Raw genomic sequence first — 12,930 nt, 5'->3', positions numbered from 1 at the left:
ACCATGTCTACCCTATGCCCAGAGGAAACCCAGTTTTTTAGACCCCTTCCACCTAATCATACCTTCCCACGACTATCCACCTTTTCATCAAACAGTGTGAAAATACACAGATTTCCCTGTTTCTGAAGGCTCTCCTGTCATATAAAACGTATATTAAATAAAAGTGTAAGCTTTTCTCTTGTTAATCTATCTTTTGTTACAGGGGCCTCAGCCATAAATCTAGTGATAAACGAGGAAGGAACGCTCCTTCCTTATACAAGGTAAGGAGGACAGTGCATGAAGGTGGAGAGCTGTCATTTATTTTAACTCTAAAAGATGGAGACTTTTTATAAAACATGACCTCCATGCCATTACCACGCTTAAAAAATAGCAAGACATCCTCGACGTGTTCTCATGGCCCCTCAGTGTTCACTTTCCCCCAGTGTTTTACCTATTTTGTTTGCTTGCATTCAACAAATCTCATTTCGACTGTAGGTTCTCATCCATTTCCTTTATTTTTGTTTCTTGCAGGTTTTTTGGTGAAACAACCAAGTCATCTGTGTGCTAGAACTTATCTTGGCCTGGATTTTGCAGATTGCACCCGTGTTGTCATTTGATCTGTTGGGAGGTACCATTTTATACAGGGCATGATATTGGAGCAGAGGCCTGAATGAAGGGCACAAAGGAGGGAGCGATGCAAAAACCCAAGAGTAAGGGAACTCATTCAGCTTCCATTTTGTTCTTAACCTGACTGCTCACAGTCACGACCTCTGAAACCTTGTTCTTTCTCATGTGAGCTGCCCCCTCTCCCACAATTATAAGTAACACAACTGCCTGCATCAGTCTGCCATGAAATATCTGTGGTTAAAAGTATCTGGCCTACTGGAAACAGGGCGATGCCCTCAGGTCTCCTCCCACTGTGGAAGCTTTTCTGTCCTCTTAATAAATCCTGCTTAAAAAAAAACCCAAAAAACAAAAAACTGGAAACAGTCCAAATACCTATCAACAGAATAAATCAACCAAGTGCAGGATATTTCTACAGTGGAATACTACTCAGTGATAAAAAATGGACTGCTGATTCAAGTAGTATGCATATGGGTAAATCTCAAAAACATTTGTTGAAAGGAGGAGGCTAGATATGAAACACACACTATATGCTGCCCTCGGTGAAGTTCAACAACAGGTAAAACTAATATCTACGGTGACAGAAATCAGAACAGCACTTTGTTTTGTGAGTGACAGTGACTGGAGAGGGGCATGAGGGAACTTTCTAGAATGATGGGGATATTCCATTTGATCTGGGTGGTGGTTGCGTGGATGTACATACATGTAACCATTCCTTATGCTTAAGATGTGTGTTTCTTCCTGTGTGTAAATTATACCTCAATTTTTAAAAATAAAAATAATAACATCAGGCGGGCTTTGGATTCAGGTAAACCCAACCACTACTTAGCTGTTTAACTTTTATCAAGTCTCCTAACTGCTTAAGACCTCAGTTTTTTCAGTATAAAATGGGATCAATACAATCCTCTTCATTGGTATTGCATACGCAGCACTTCCCACAGTGTCTGGCGCATGGGAAGCCCTAACAAAAACAGCTATTATTCTTTCATATCATTCCTACTAATATCTGCCTGGCCTCCAACCCCAGCCAAATGCAGGGGGAGACCTCAAGCCAGCAACCTTGGCCCAGTTCCGTGTGACACATCCGTGAGACTCACTGAAGGGCTCCTACATGTGTAACGGGTCTGTCAATGATATGCACATGACTTCCTACTGCCATTGTTCTCATGCATTGCTTTATTCGATCTAATTGGAGTCGCAGCGTGGCTAATCACAGCACTTTGCGGGAAGTTTGAGAAGCCGATGGGATCCCTTGGATGTGTTAGGCTGCAGCGCCTGCCCCTGCCAGGTCTCCCCAGAGCCTGGAGACAAGAGAGTTAATGGGAAAAATCTGACTCTTCTGATATCCTTTCTCAGAGGACCGACTTGGCAAAGCTGCAGCCAAGCCTTGGCAACTGGCTTTTTAAGAAATTGCAGTTTATGGAGGGTGGAGGTGGGAGTTGGGGTGGTAGGTAATCTCACAATTGACTTCTTCTTAGCCATTTCCTTTCCTTGTTTTTTTATTCTCGCCCTTTTTTGCCGAAACCACAGGTCATTTGTCGTGTCTGGATCCGCTGTCTGGATTGTGCTGCTCCCATCTCTGCTCGGCTGAATTCCCACTTCCCTTTGGGTAATGGCTCCCTTGTTGACATCTTGGTCCAATTCCGGAACTTTTCAGTCACATTTAGTTACCAGAAAAAGCTCAGTCCAAGAAAAAAGACAGCATTATTATATAAAGTTTTTAATTTTTATGAATGTATTTAAGTACAAAAGACACATAGACAAGTACACAGATCACAAGGGTACAGTTCAATGTATTTGCATAAAATGAACACATCTGTGTAAACTCTACTTGGATCAAGAAACAAAACAAGATCAAAATCTCAGAAACCTTCCCATAATCACCACCTCCCAAGGCAGCCACTGTCTTGACTTCTAGTACCAGAGATTTGGCTTACTTCTTTTTGAAATTGATGTGAATGGAATCAAATAATGTGTCAACCTGGCCTCCCTTGCCAACCCCTGCATCTTTTTGCCTCTTTGCCTGCGGGCTTTCTCTGAGGACTGGCATCCACCCCGCCCAGGCAGGCCGAAATTAACCAGGAAATTAACACCCTCCAAGACCAGCCCGCGATCAATGGCTCTCCAGAGTCCACAAAGCAATACTCCAGCCCCCATGGGGAATATCTCTGAGGATGTGGTCTCTGTGGACTCTAGGAGACCCCGGTGGGATTAAGCTTCCACTACTCACAGAGACCCCTTGATCTACTTAGAGGCTGACTTTCCTCCCCAGACTCACCTCCCCCTTCTCCCACCTGTGTTTCCCAGACTCCCCTTCTAAATAAACCAATTGTGGTAAATGCCTTGTCTCAGGGCCCGCTTCTAAGGAAACTTGAACTAAGACAACCCGTGACTGTCTTGCAATCCTCCTCACTTGGTAATCCCCCAGGCAGAATCCCTTCCTCTCCCCAATGAGGTTAGAATAGCTTTTTAAAAAGGAGTAAGAAGAGGGGGAGGTGGAGAAGGAGCGGTGGAGGAATAGAGGAGGAGAAGTAAAAAGAGAAGAAAAAGGAGGAGAATGATACTCCTTTCGAGGCCACAGGACTCTTCCCTTTCATTCTGTTCTTATGAACTGTCGAAAGGGTGGGAGGCAGTGGTGACAGTTCATAGCAATAGGGCCTGTTCTACCAACTCATTGACCCTGAGGACAGAGTGCTGCCTCCCCTGTGGTGCAGAAATCTCATGCACATTGAGCCACTGTCTGTCAGTCTGTGACAATGAGAGAAAGCCCCGTTTAGTCTCCTGTGACATCTTTTCAGGGCTTTTCTTAGCATCCAGTCTTTCAGGCCTCTTCCCAGACACCCGGGATTTATGTCCTCATCTCTCTTCATTTTCCACCTGGGACCCCTCATGGGAGCTTGGATTTTTCAAGCCTGCCCCTTCCCAGTTCTGGAAGGCTGCCTCCTAAAAACAGAACAGCTCTTGGCACACCTAGCAAAGCAAGGAGCTGAAAATCGCTCCACTAATGGTCTCCACTGGGATTTCAGAGACAGACTCCCATTGTAACGTTTCTGTGTTAGAAACTTCCACCAAACTCCTGAGTATCCCTCTAGTTGTCAAGCAGGAGAGACCAAGGCTCTGAAATACTCAAGTTTCAAGTTCGCATCTGGCTCCATAAGGCACTCTTGAAGGCTGCAACTTGCTCACTGGTTTGGGAAATTTTCAATACGTGTTGTTTTGATTTGCAGGCGGCTGGGACTACAGTATCAGATACAACCCTCCCCAGCATCCTTGACATGGGGGCCAAGATTGGGCCTCTGAGATTCAGGAATCCCTTCAAAACTGTTGGCAAAATTTTGTGTGTATTTGCTTACCTATGTTGTTCTGAGAAATAGGTCCACAGCTTTCTAAAACTTCTTAAAGTGGCCTAGGACCCCATATCTTAAGAACTCCCTGTTAGTAGGAGAGCTGGTTATTTGAAAAATGAGTAAACCTCCCAGGCTCTGGTGACCTCACATTGATTTACCAGATAGACACAGGTAACCCAATTATGACCAGTCAGTCCCAGACTGGGCTCTGGGCTATTATGCACACCATCAAACAAACCCAACTCCAAAAAACCTTGAGGGACAATGTCTTACGAGACATTACTTGCAAGACAAGTCCTCCAAGAGAAACTGAAGGGGTGGCAAAGATTGAATCACACCCTGTAAGGAGCTAAATGTCCTCTTTACTTATTTCTTTTCCCAGATTCTCATAGTGGCAAATGGTCATCCCAAATCTCCTTTCTCTGCCCCTTCCTTGATAGCCTCTCTTTCCTCTTTCTCTTACTCTAACCATCGCTTTTTTCCCAATTAGCTTTGAGTCTGTCCTGATACAAATCTACATGGTCTCTCTCAGGTTCTTGCCATTCTCCTCTCGTTAACCTGGGCAGCTCAACAAAGGGGCTTTGGAGCCCAGCAACACCAGCATAGAAGTCTCTAGAATGCAGCTAGGCACAGGTCTCATACCTGTAATCCCAGCACTTTGGGAGGCTGAGGAGAGAGGATTGCCTGAGCCTCACTTTGGGAGGCTGAGGAGGAAAGAGGATTGCCTGGAGTTTGAGACCAGCCTGGGCAAGACTTCATCTCTATTAAAAAAAAAAAAAAAAAACTTAGCTGGGCATGGTGGCATGTTCCTGTAGTCCCAGCTACTTGAGAGGCTGAGGTAGAAGCATCACTTGAGCCCAGGAGGGCGAGCCTATGGTGAGCCATGATCGTGCCACTGCAATGAGTCTGGGTGGCAGAGTGGGACCCCATCTCAAACAGAAAAAAAGCCTAAAAATTAATGCACCAATGGTTTCAAAGCCATAGGAAAATCCATGCATTTGTGCATAAGAAACAATACAGACTCATTTCACCACGCACACAAAAAAAAATCTCTAGAAGGTAATAGAGACCAGACAGCTCCAAAAGCTAGTCCCAAATAGTTTTGTTCGAATCACACACTAACTAGGTAGATAGAAATGAAATCAAGGAAATATTACCTTTTAAATTTAAATTGTCTTATGAAGAGATTGAATAGCGCTATCTGACCTGACACGTATATCTAAGATATATGAAGCAGGGAGGATACCAGGACATATGGAAAATTGTGCTTCCTTAAGAGTGAGCTGCCTGAGACACGAAATATAAGGAGGCACTCACTGTCAGGGTTGTGCAAATGGAGACCTGCACCAGCGTGAACCTGAGAGTGGGAGCCTCCTTAAATTTTACACCCTTTTCCTGGCCCTGATATTGAAAAAAACAGGAAAGCAGAACCACCCTACACTTGCATAGTAAGATCACAGATATAAACACTATACACATGTAGCGAATATATAGAAAGATCCCCGAGGGATCACACGCAAACTGCTCAAGGCAGTTCATTCTGGAAAGTGGGATTAAAGAGAATCGAAAAGAGCTTCACCCATGTTTGTACTGTTGGAAATGTCAAAATAATGATCATACACAGCTTTTGTAATTTTAGACAAACCAGAAAAATAAATAGAATAATAAACCATATTGCACGTCAAAGGGTCTACAAAAATATTAAACAAAAAAATTGTTACAGTTTTCGTGGTCAGATGCTCATGGTGAAAACTGAGACGTGGTGTTGACGATTCTCTTCCCCTGATTTCAGGCTCCCTCACCCTGCTCAGCAGCCACCGCCTCTGATGTGTCTCCTTTGGGGTTCGTTCGTGCAGCAGATTCGGACGTCAGCATTCCCCTGGGATGGGGTGAAGATGACAACTCTCCTTCCTTCCAGAGGGGCTGCGCTGTGCGATGGAAAAGAGGGAGGCAGAAGGGGCTGGCATGGCCAGACTTCAAATGCTTGGCAGCAGACCCACCTGGGAAGGCTCTTAGCTAGCAGTGAATAAGCCCACAAATCAAACTTGTTTTTCCAGACTCTACACTTTCTAATCAGTCATATTTACCCACTTATCTTTTCCATGTTTTTTTAGAAACATGTTTAAAGTACACATTACTTGAAGCAGACTAGAAAAGTGTAACTGATGTCATTATTTTTCTTCCAGGCATCCTCCACATTCCCTTGACCCTGGCCTTTCCTGCCTAACTCCATGGTTCTCCGTCTTTTACACTGTCCCCATCGTTCTTGGGACCAGGCAGGCAGATGTCATACCAGCCCTGTTGCCCAAGAGCTTGTTATCAAGACGCCAGAGATGCATGAGCTTGCTGGAGACATCCTGATACGGAAACCTACTATCGTCTGTCCATATTGCCACAACCCTTAAAGAAAAGCTTAACCTTCGAGTGGGCCTGCACGTACCTACATTCCTGAGCACTGGCAAAAGAAAGTGTTTTCCCTTATCTCCTATACATTCCCGTTAAGTCACTTCAAAGAACCCTTAACTCCCTGCAGACTGCACTCACTCAAATGAGAGAAACGAATCCCTATTCACTGCCTTGTATAAGTGGTCATAGATTGGAAACTATAGCACCGGCCATTGTTTTTGTTAAGCACTAGTCAGGCCATGTGTTCATTGAGCTATGGCCGCCATGTTTTCCTAAGCTTTGGCTCCCTCTCCTCCCCTCCCTTGGGGAAAGTGATTCTTCTCTCTCTCTCTCTCTCTCTCCCCCTCTCTCTCATTTACTTTCTAAATAAACTGTATTTTCCAGTCTAAAAAAACAAAATATAGAACCGATGTAACCATAAGCCTTGTAATTTATATAACGTTTTGCATGCTATAACTACTAATCAACAATATGTTGTAGTGAATAATGTTTTACTTTGTAATAGACTCTATTAACTCCCTTACTCTAAGGCAAGCTTAATCAACTCTTCAGTTTGGTGTTACTGATAACAGTGAGCTACCTTTTGATAGCGCCAGGAAACGTGGACCATAAATGTTAGTATTGACAAAATGCGGCTGTAACTTGAGTTCTATACGAAGCTCTGTCAGTCACATAGTCAATTTATAGGTGCCAGCAATCCTAAACTTTTAAAAGTGAACTGTGAATCCTAAGGGGTGAGCAGACTGGTTCCAGAAATGCCAGGAGCCAGTCCTGTCTCCCTGAATTCTGAATTCAGAAATAAACTTCTTTCTGCTAGTTCCCTGCCTCTCAATTTATTGGCATTGAGAGAGAGCAGCCAAGTGTTTAACAGACCGTAACATCCCTAAAGCAGTTTGTACCCCAGAGGACACTTGGCCATGTCTGGAGACACTTTTGGTTGTCACAGCTTAGGGGGAGCTATTGGCATCTGGTGGGGAGAGACCAGGGATGCTACCAAGCATCCTACAATGCATAGAACGGCCCTCTACAACTCGGAATTTCTATCTGGCACAAATGTCTATAGTGCTGAGGTTGAGAAACCTTGCCCTAGAGCCTTACTGCTCAAAGGAGGGTCTATGGACCAGCAGCATCGACATCCCCTGGGAGCCTGTTAGAAATGCAGAATCCCAGGCCCCACCCAAACCCCAGGTTGATAGATAACCCCTGTGTCAGGCAGGATAGGCTAGGGGAGGAAGTCAGCAAACTCTTCCTGAAAAGAGCCAGACGGTGCTTCAGACTTTGAGGGCCAGAGCACCTCTGTTGCAACTACTCGGCCATGCTGTGAGGTATTGTCTGGATATAGACTGCCCCCCTCCATCCCATGGCTTCTTGCTTCTTTCTTCTCCTCCCTCAGGGAGGGGCCTCTGACCAAGGCTGGTCTTTGAAGGATATGCATATTCTCAACAATGAGTCAAAGGATGCAGGTGACCAGGCAAAGTTGAAAACAATGCAGCAGTCACTTTTAATCAACGTAATTGTAAACATGCATAGGAATTTAAATGATTAACCTCCTTGCTTTATTATAAAACTGCTTGCTATACTGCCCCAAGGTGTGGATTCTTCGCCAACTGGTAGCTGTCAGGTACCTCCCATAAGTTTTAATAAACCAGTGTCTTTCCCCGCAGGACCTCTGAGTGACTTCTTTGGAATAGGTAAATGTTACACGGAAGCCCTCTCAGATTTGGGGTTACTGTGTTACACATGCCTTTGAGGCATTGAAACGACCACACAGGATATACAAATGGAGGGCACGGCTGTGCTTTTATCACTCAGCTGGCTTTACTCTGCTGACCCCAGGCAAGGTCATACTATGAAACAACCCACAATGGCAGAGATTCTTTCTCATGCACACTCCATGTCCATCATGAGTTGTCTGAGGACCTGTACCGTGTCAGCCTCAGTCAGGGCCCCAGGGCCCCAGTCTTTGTTGGCCATCACAGAGAGAAAAACGCGTAACAGGCATTTCACATATGGTACACAGGCCAAGCACGCCTGGCTCCTGCAGCATCCACTTGAAAGTACCACCAGCCCTTCTACTGGCCAAAGCAAGTCACATGGTCGTGTCTAACCTCAAGTGGGTGGGGCTGTGTGCCCAGGAGGATAGCAATCCTTAATGGTTACCTGGGTCCCCTCTCTTCCCAATTCCCAGTTCTATTTCTATGCTTAATTCATCCCATTTGTGAATTCCAGTTGGTATTTGAGTAGACTTGAGCAGAGCTGCAGCCCAGGTTAAGCAATGAACTTGTGTTCCTCATGCCTCTGTAATGAATAACAGTACAAGCACACTTGGATTCAGTTGTCTACTCTGTGCTAGGCACCGAGCACTTATAAATTTCATATCTCTCTAGTCTCACAATAGTTCTAAGAGGTGTGTACCATCTGCCATTCACAGATAAGAAAATTAGAACAGAGAGGTGATGTGGTTTGTCCCAGGCCACCAGCGAGTAGACAGTAGAATTAGGATTCAAGTTTAGGTCTGTCTGATCTCAAAGCCTCTACATTTTAACGTCATCATGATGTTTTTTTGAATGCTTACTAGGTGCCAGCCATTGTATATTTTTAGTACTTTTTTGTGTTTAATCTTCACAATAATCCTATGGAGTAGGTCTCATTAGTTCCATTTTACTGATAAAGAAAAGAAGCTAAGATATTAAGTCATATATGCGAGGTCACGTATTCAGTGGTGGAAGCAAGATTCCAACCCAGATCTGTTGACTCCAAAGTCTATGCTTCTCCAGTCTCTAGTCCTAGGATGCCTGAGGCCTAAGGGCACTAACAGTTCTCTGCCACTATCATTTGGTCCTCACCACTTCAGAGGGCACCAGTCAACTTCCAACTGTCAGGACTTCCATCTCTGCCCTTGAGAGCTTTCTCAGAAGCCACACAAGGAAAGCGGCTCTGTCTGTACTCAGGGAAAGTCAGAAGAGCCAAGAGATGACTACCATAGAACCAGCATCCCATCCTACTCCAGCTTTCAACCAAAGACTGCTGGAACGGGTATACAAATACCCATGCCTCATGGGCCTGACAGCTCTGGGCATGTGCCCTAAACAGGTTCCCAGGACCCCAGTGGGATAAAACTCTAGTCACCCCCAGTAACAACTGACTCAGTCATGTACTCATTATTGGCTGTCACCCTGGGTTGTCAGATTCAACAAATAAAAATCACAGGACCCTCAGTGTAATATGAATTTCAGATAAAACTGATTTTTTTAAAGTATGAGTATGCTCCAGGCAACATATGGGACATCGACCAAAAAATTATTTTTCATTTGAAAATCATTGCATAGGGCATGCTTATATTTAGAAGTTATTTGTTATGTGACATTCCATTGTCACCGACATCCAGTATTTCATCTGGCAATCCCATAGCCATCCCTTTTCATGTTATAGCCCCACTTCCTACCTCCATTTCCCACACACACTGCTCGCACTTGTCTCAAAATCCGCTCTTAGGGACCTCAAATTAAGATGTAAGTGGCATATGAGGAGCAAAACATGTCTGCACACAGACACCTGACTGATGTTTAAGAGCCATCTGGACTCCATGGGAGGCAGGACAATGAGGCTATCAGCCAACCTCCATGAGTTCAGCTTATATGGAAGAGAGAACGCTTTCCTCCCATATTGCCACTCTACTACAGCTTGAGGCTTACTGTGGGAGGTAACCCTTTATCTTCTTATATGCTCTGCCCATGAGCAAGATTTTTCTAGACACCTTTCATCTAGGATCCCCTCCACTGAGTTCAGCATCGGTAGATCAGACAAATACTCAGGATGACCTAGTTCCTGCATGGACCTGATCCTGTTGCCACCAAATGCCCATCCTACCTGCCATCTTCCTCTCTAACATACCCTGATTTTGTTCACCTTCTTCAGAGCAACTCAAGCTATCTCCAGAGTGAGAATCTTCTTCCGTCCTAATCAACCATGGCTACTCCATTACCTTTGCCAGCATATGATTTAGAAATGGATGTCAGATGCAAAGCTGGCTGGGGGAACTGGCAGGGCCATGTGGGAAACACCTCCTTGCTCTTAAAGAAACAAGAGTAGTAGATGCTAGGTGCACCACCCAAGTCCCCTTTCAGGACAGAGGCACTTGTTCCCCTACTGCCAGAAGTGCCCAAGTCTACGCACTGTCACTAGTGTCAGTCCACACCCAGTGACTGGCCAATGCAGAGGCACAAAGTTCCAGCCTCTTGCCTCAGTCCAGGAAACTCTGAAAATCCATCCCAGCTCCAGAGTGTTCTGTGAGGTCAGCTGAGGCCTCTGTTGCAACCACATGGTAGCTCAACTCCTCCTCCTGGCCAACCCTGCCTCTTTCACTCCCCAACAGATGCTGTTCCCGAGAACATTCTCCAACAGCCTCCCTTCACACATATCTCCATCTCAAGAAACCTGTGTAAGACAGCATATGAGGAGCAAGAACCCCTTTTCACTAGCAGATGTTGCCTTCCACACACGGAACTACAGCAGCCATCTTGGGAACACAAGAAGAACCAGTCGAAGAAGACAAGCCAATGCTCTGAGGACAACAGAGCAAAAGGATAGAAAGAATCTGAGTCTTTAATGATGACATTGAGCCACTAAATTAACCAGTTCGAGAACAGCTCTACTCCCAGATTTCTGCTTATGCCAGTCACTAGATGTTCCTTGTCATAAAACCTCTTTTAGTTGGGTTTTATGTGGTTTACAGCCAAAATCATTGCAAATTATATACTTCATATTAGTAGGAGGGAAGGGGAAAGCCCCCAAGACAAGGAAGAGCCCAGAACAGCATGGGTCCCAGAAACTCAACACTTAGGGGACTGCCCAGCCTGCTCCAATTCCAGATAAAGTCTTCTCATCCTAACCACTGGACAGCCTCTCTTCTTTTTATTCCACTGCTCCCCAATAAGGCCAGAGGCTAAGAAGTGCACAATTCTTTGCACAACTCTGAGAAAGAAGGCATCTCTAGATAATACTCTGACACCTTATAATTCATGGAGCAGTCATACTTCTATTTTACTTTCTCCTTCTTTTCTTGTTACTTAGAAAGAAAATAGCAGAAAAACTTGTCAGACCAGGAAAGGCTAAATCATCCCAAGTGATGTCAACCTCATAAATATTATGAAATACTATAGGATGCTCAAAAAATATTTATGCAGTTTTGTCCCCTCTTGTGATAAAATAAGTCACTCAGCTGCATCCCCAGCCTATGCCACATCTCAGTAACTCTGTCTCGAAAGTGCCTTTGGCACATAAGCTGTGGTTACTGAGCTAAAGATCAGACAATCTATGCATTAAGTAGCCAAATACACAACTCAAGCATATGCCCACTCTTGCCCAAGTCTTCATTTTCATTGGTTATATAGAAGATTAGAAGTTCAGAACAAGGACTCTGGGATCAAACAGCCTAGAGGTAAGTGCTAGACTGTGGACAACTTATTTAACCATTCTATACTTATTTCAAATGGGAAAACTAGTAGTACCAGTCAGCTTATCCTAAATTATACTGCAACTCCAGAATTTCAACAAGTGGCAACAAGATTTTATTACTTGCTCGAGTCACATGTCCATTGTGGGTTGCCTGTGGCTCAGTTCCATGGGATCTTCATTCCATGATGCAGCCTGACAAAGCAACTTGGTGGTGGTGGTGGTGGTTTTTAATTTTTAAAAATTTTTGTAGAGTTGGGATCTTGCTATGTTGTCCTGGATGGTCTTGAACTCCTGGCCTCAGGTGATCCTCCTGCCTCAGCCTATCAATGTGCTGAAATTACCATTCCCAGCCAGCAGCCTGTATTTGGGTTGCTACCAGTCTCGTGGCATAGGAAAAGAGATCCTGGCAGAATCACATAAGTGTTAAACCTTCTGTTGGAAGTGGCACACCTCACCTCTGTTCATAGCCCCAAACTTGTCACACAGCCAACACTGAAGCCACAGGGTGAAAAGTGTAATCCTCTCCTATGGAGGAAGGGCCAATGTTTTGAACAATAATACAGTCTATCACATCAACATGCAGGACTGTTATGAGGATTGATATGAGGAAGGTAAAGGCAAATAGTAAATTTTCAAAAAGTTAGCAATCATGAATATTATTGTCATCATTTTAAGTTCTAAGTTTCTTAGTAGGATAAGGAACTTTTGATATATAGGTTCTTTTATTCGGTAGTCACTTAGATCACGCCTTTGAAAGTACTAACTTTGTTTAGATAGTATGGAATTACAAGGTACTTGGAATTAGTAACCAAGTAAATAAATCTTATTCAAATGTAAAATAGGAATAAAAGTAATGCCTACTGCACAGGGATGCTGTGAAGTTTAAGTGAGATGCCTGCAAATTCTTAGTCACTTTTCCCATTGTAAGTGGAGTTTAATTCCTCCCCCCCCCCTTGAATCTGGAATGGCTTTAGTGACCAACTTGGCCAATAGAATGTGATAGAAGTCACATATCGGGATGTCTAAGGCTAGGTCATTACAAGACTTGCAACTCCAGCCCAGCCCTCTTAGAATACTTGTTCTTAGAGCCCTGAGCTGCCACCCAGGTGAGAGAGGA

This window comes from Carlito syrichta, unplaced genomic scaffold (assembly GCF_000164805.1).
Source record: "Carlito syrichta isolate Samal-C Ts95f unplaced genomic scaffold, Tarsius_syrichta-2.0.1 Scaffold316017, whole genome shotgun sequence".
NCBI lineage: Eukaryota > Metazoa > Chordata > Mammalia > Primates > Tarsiidae > Carlito > Carlito syrichta.
This window is presented reverse-complemented; position numbering follows the sequence as displayed.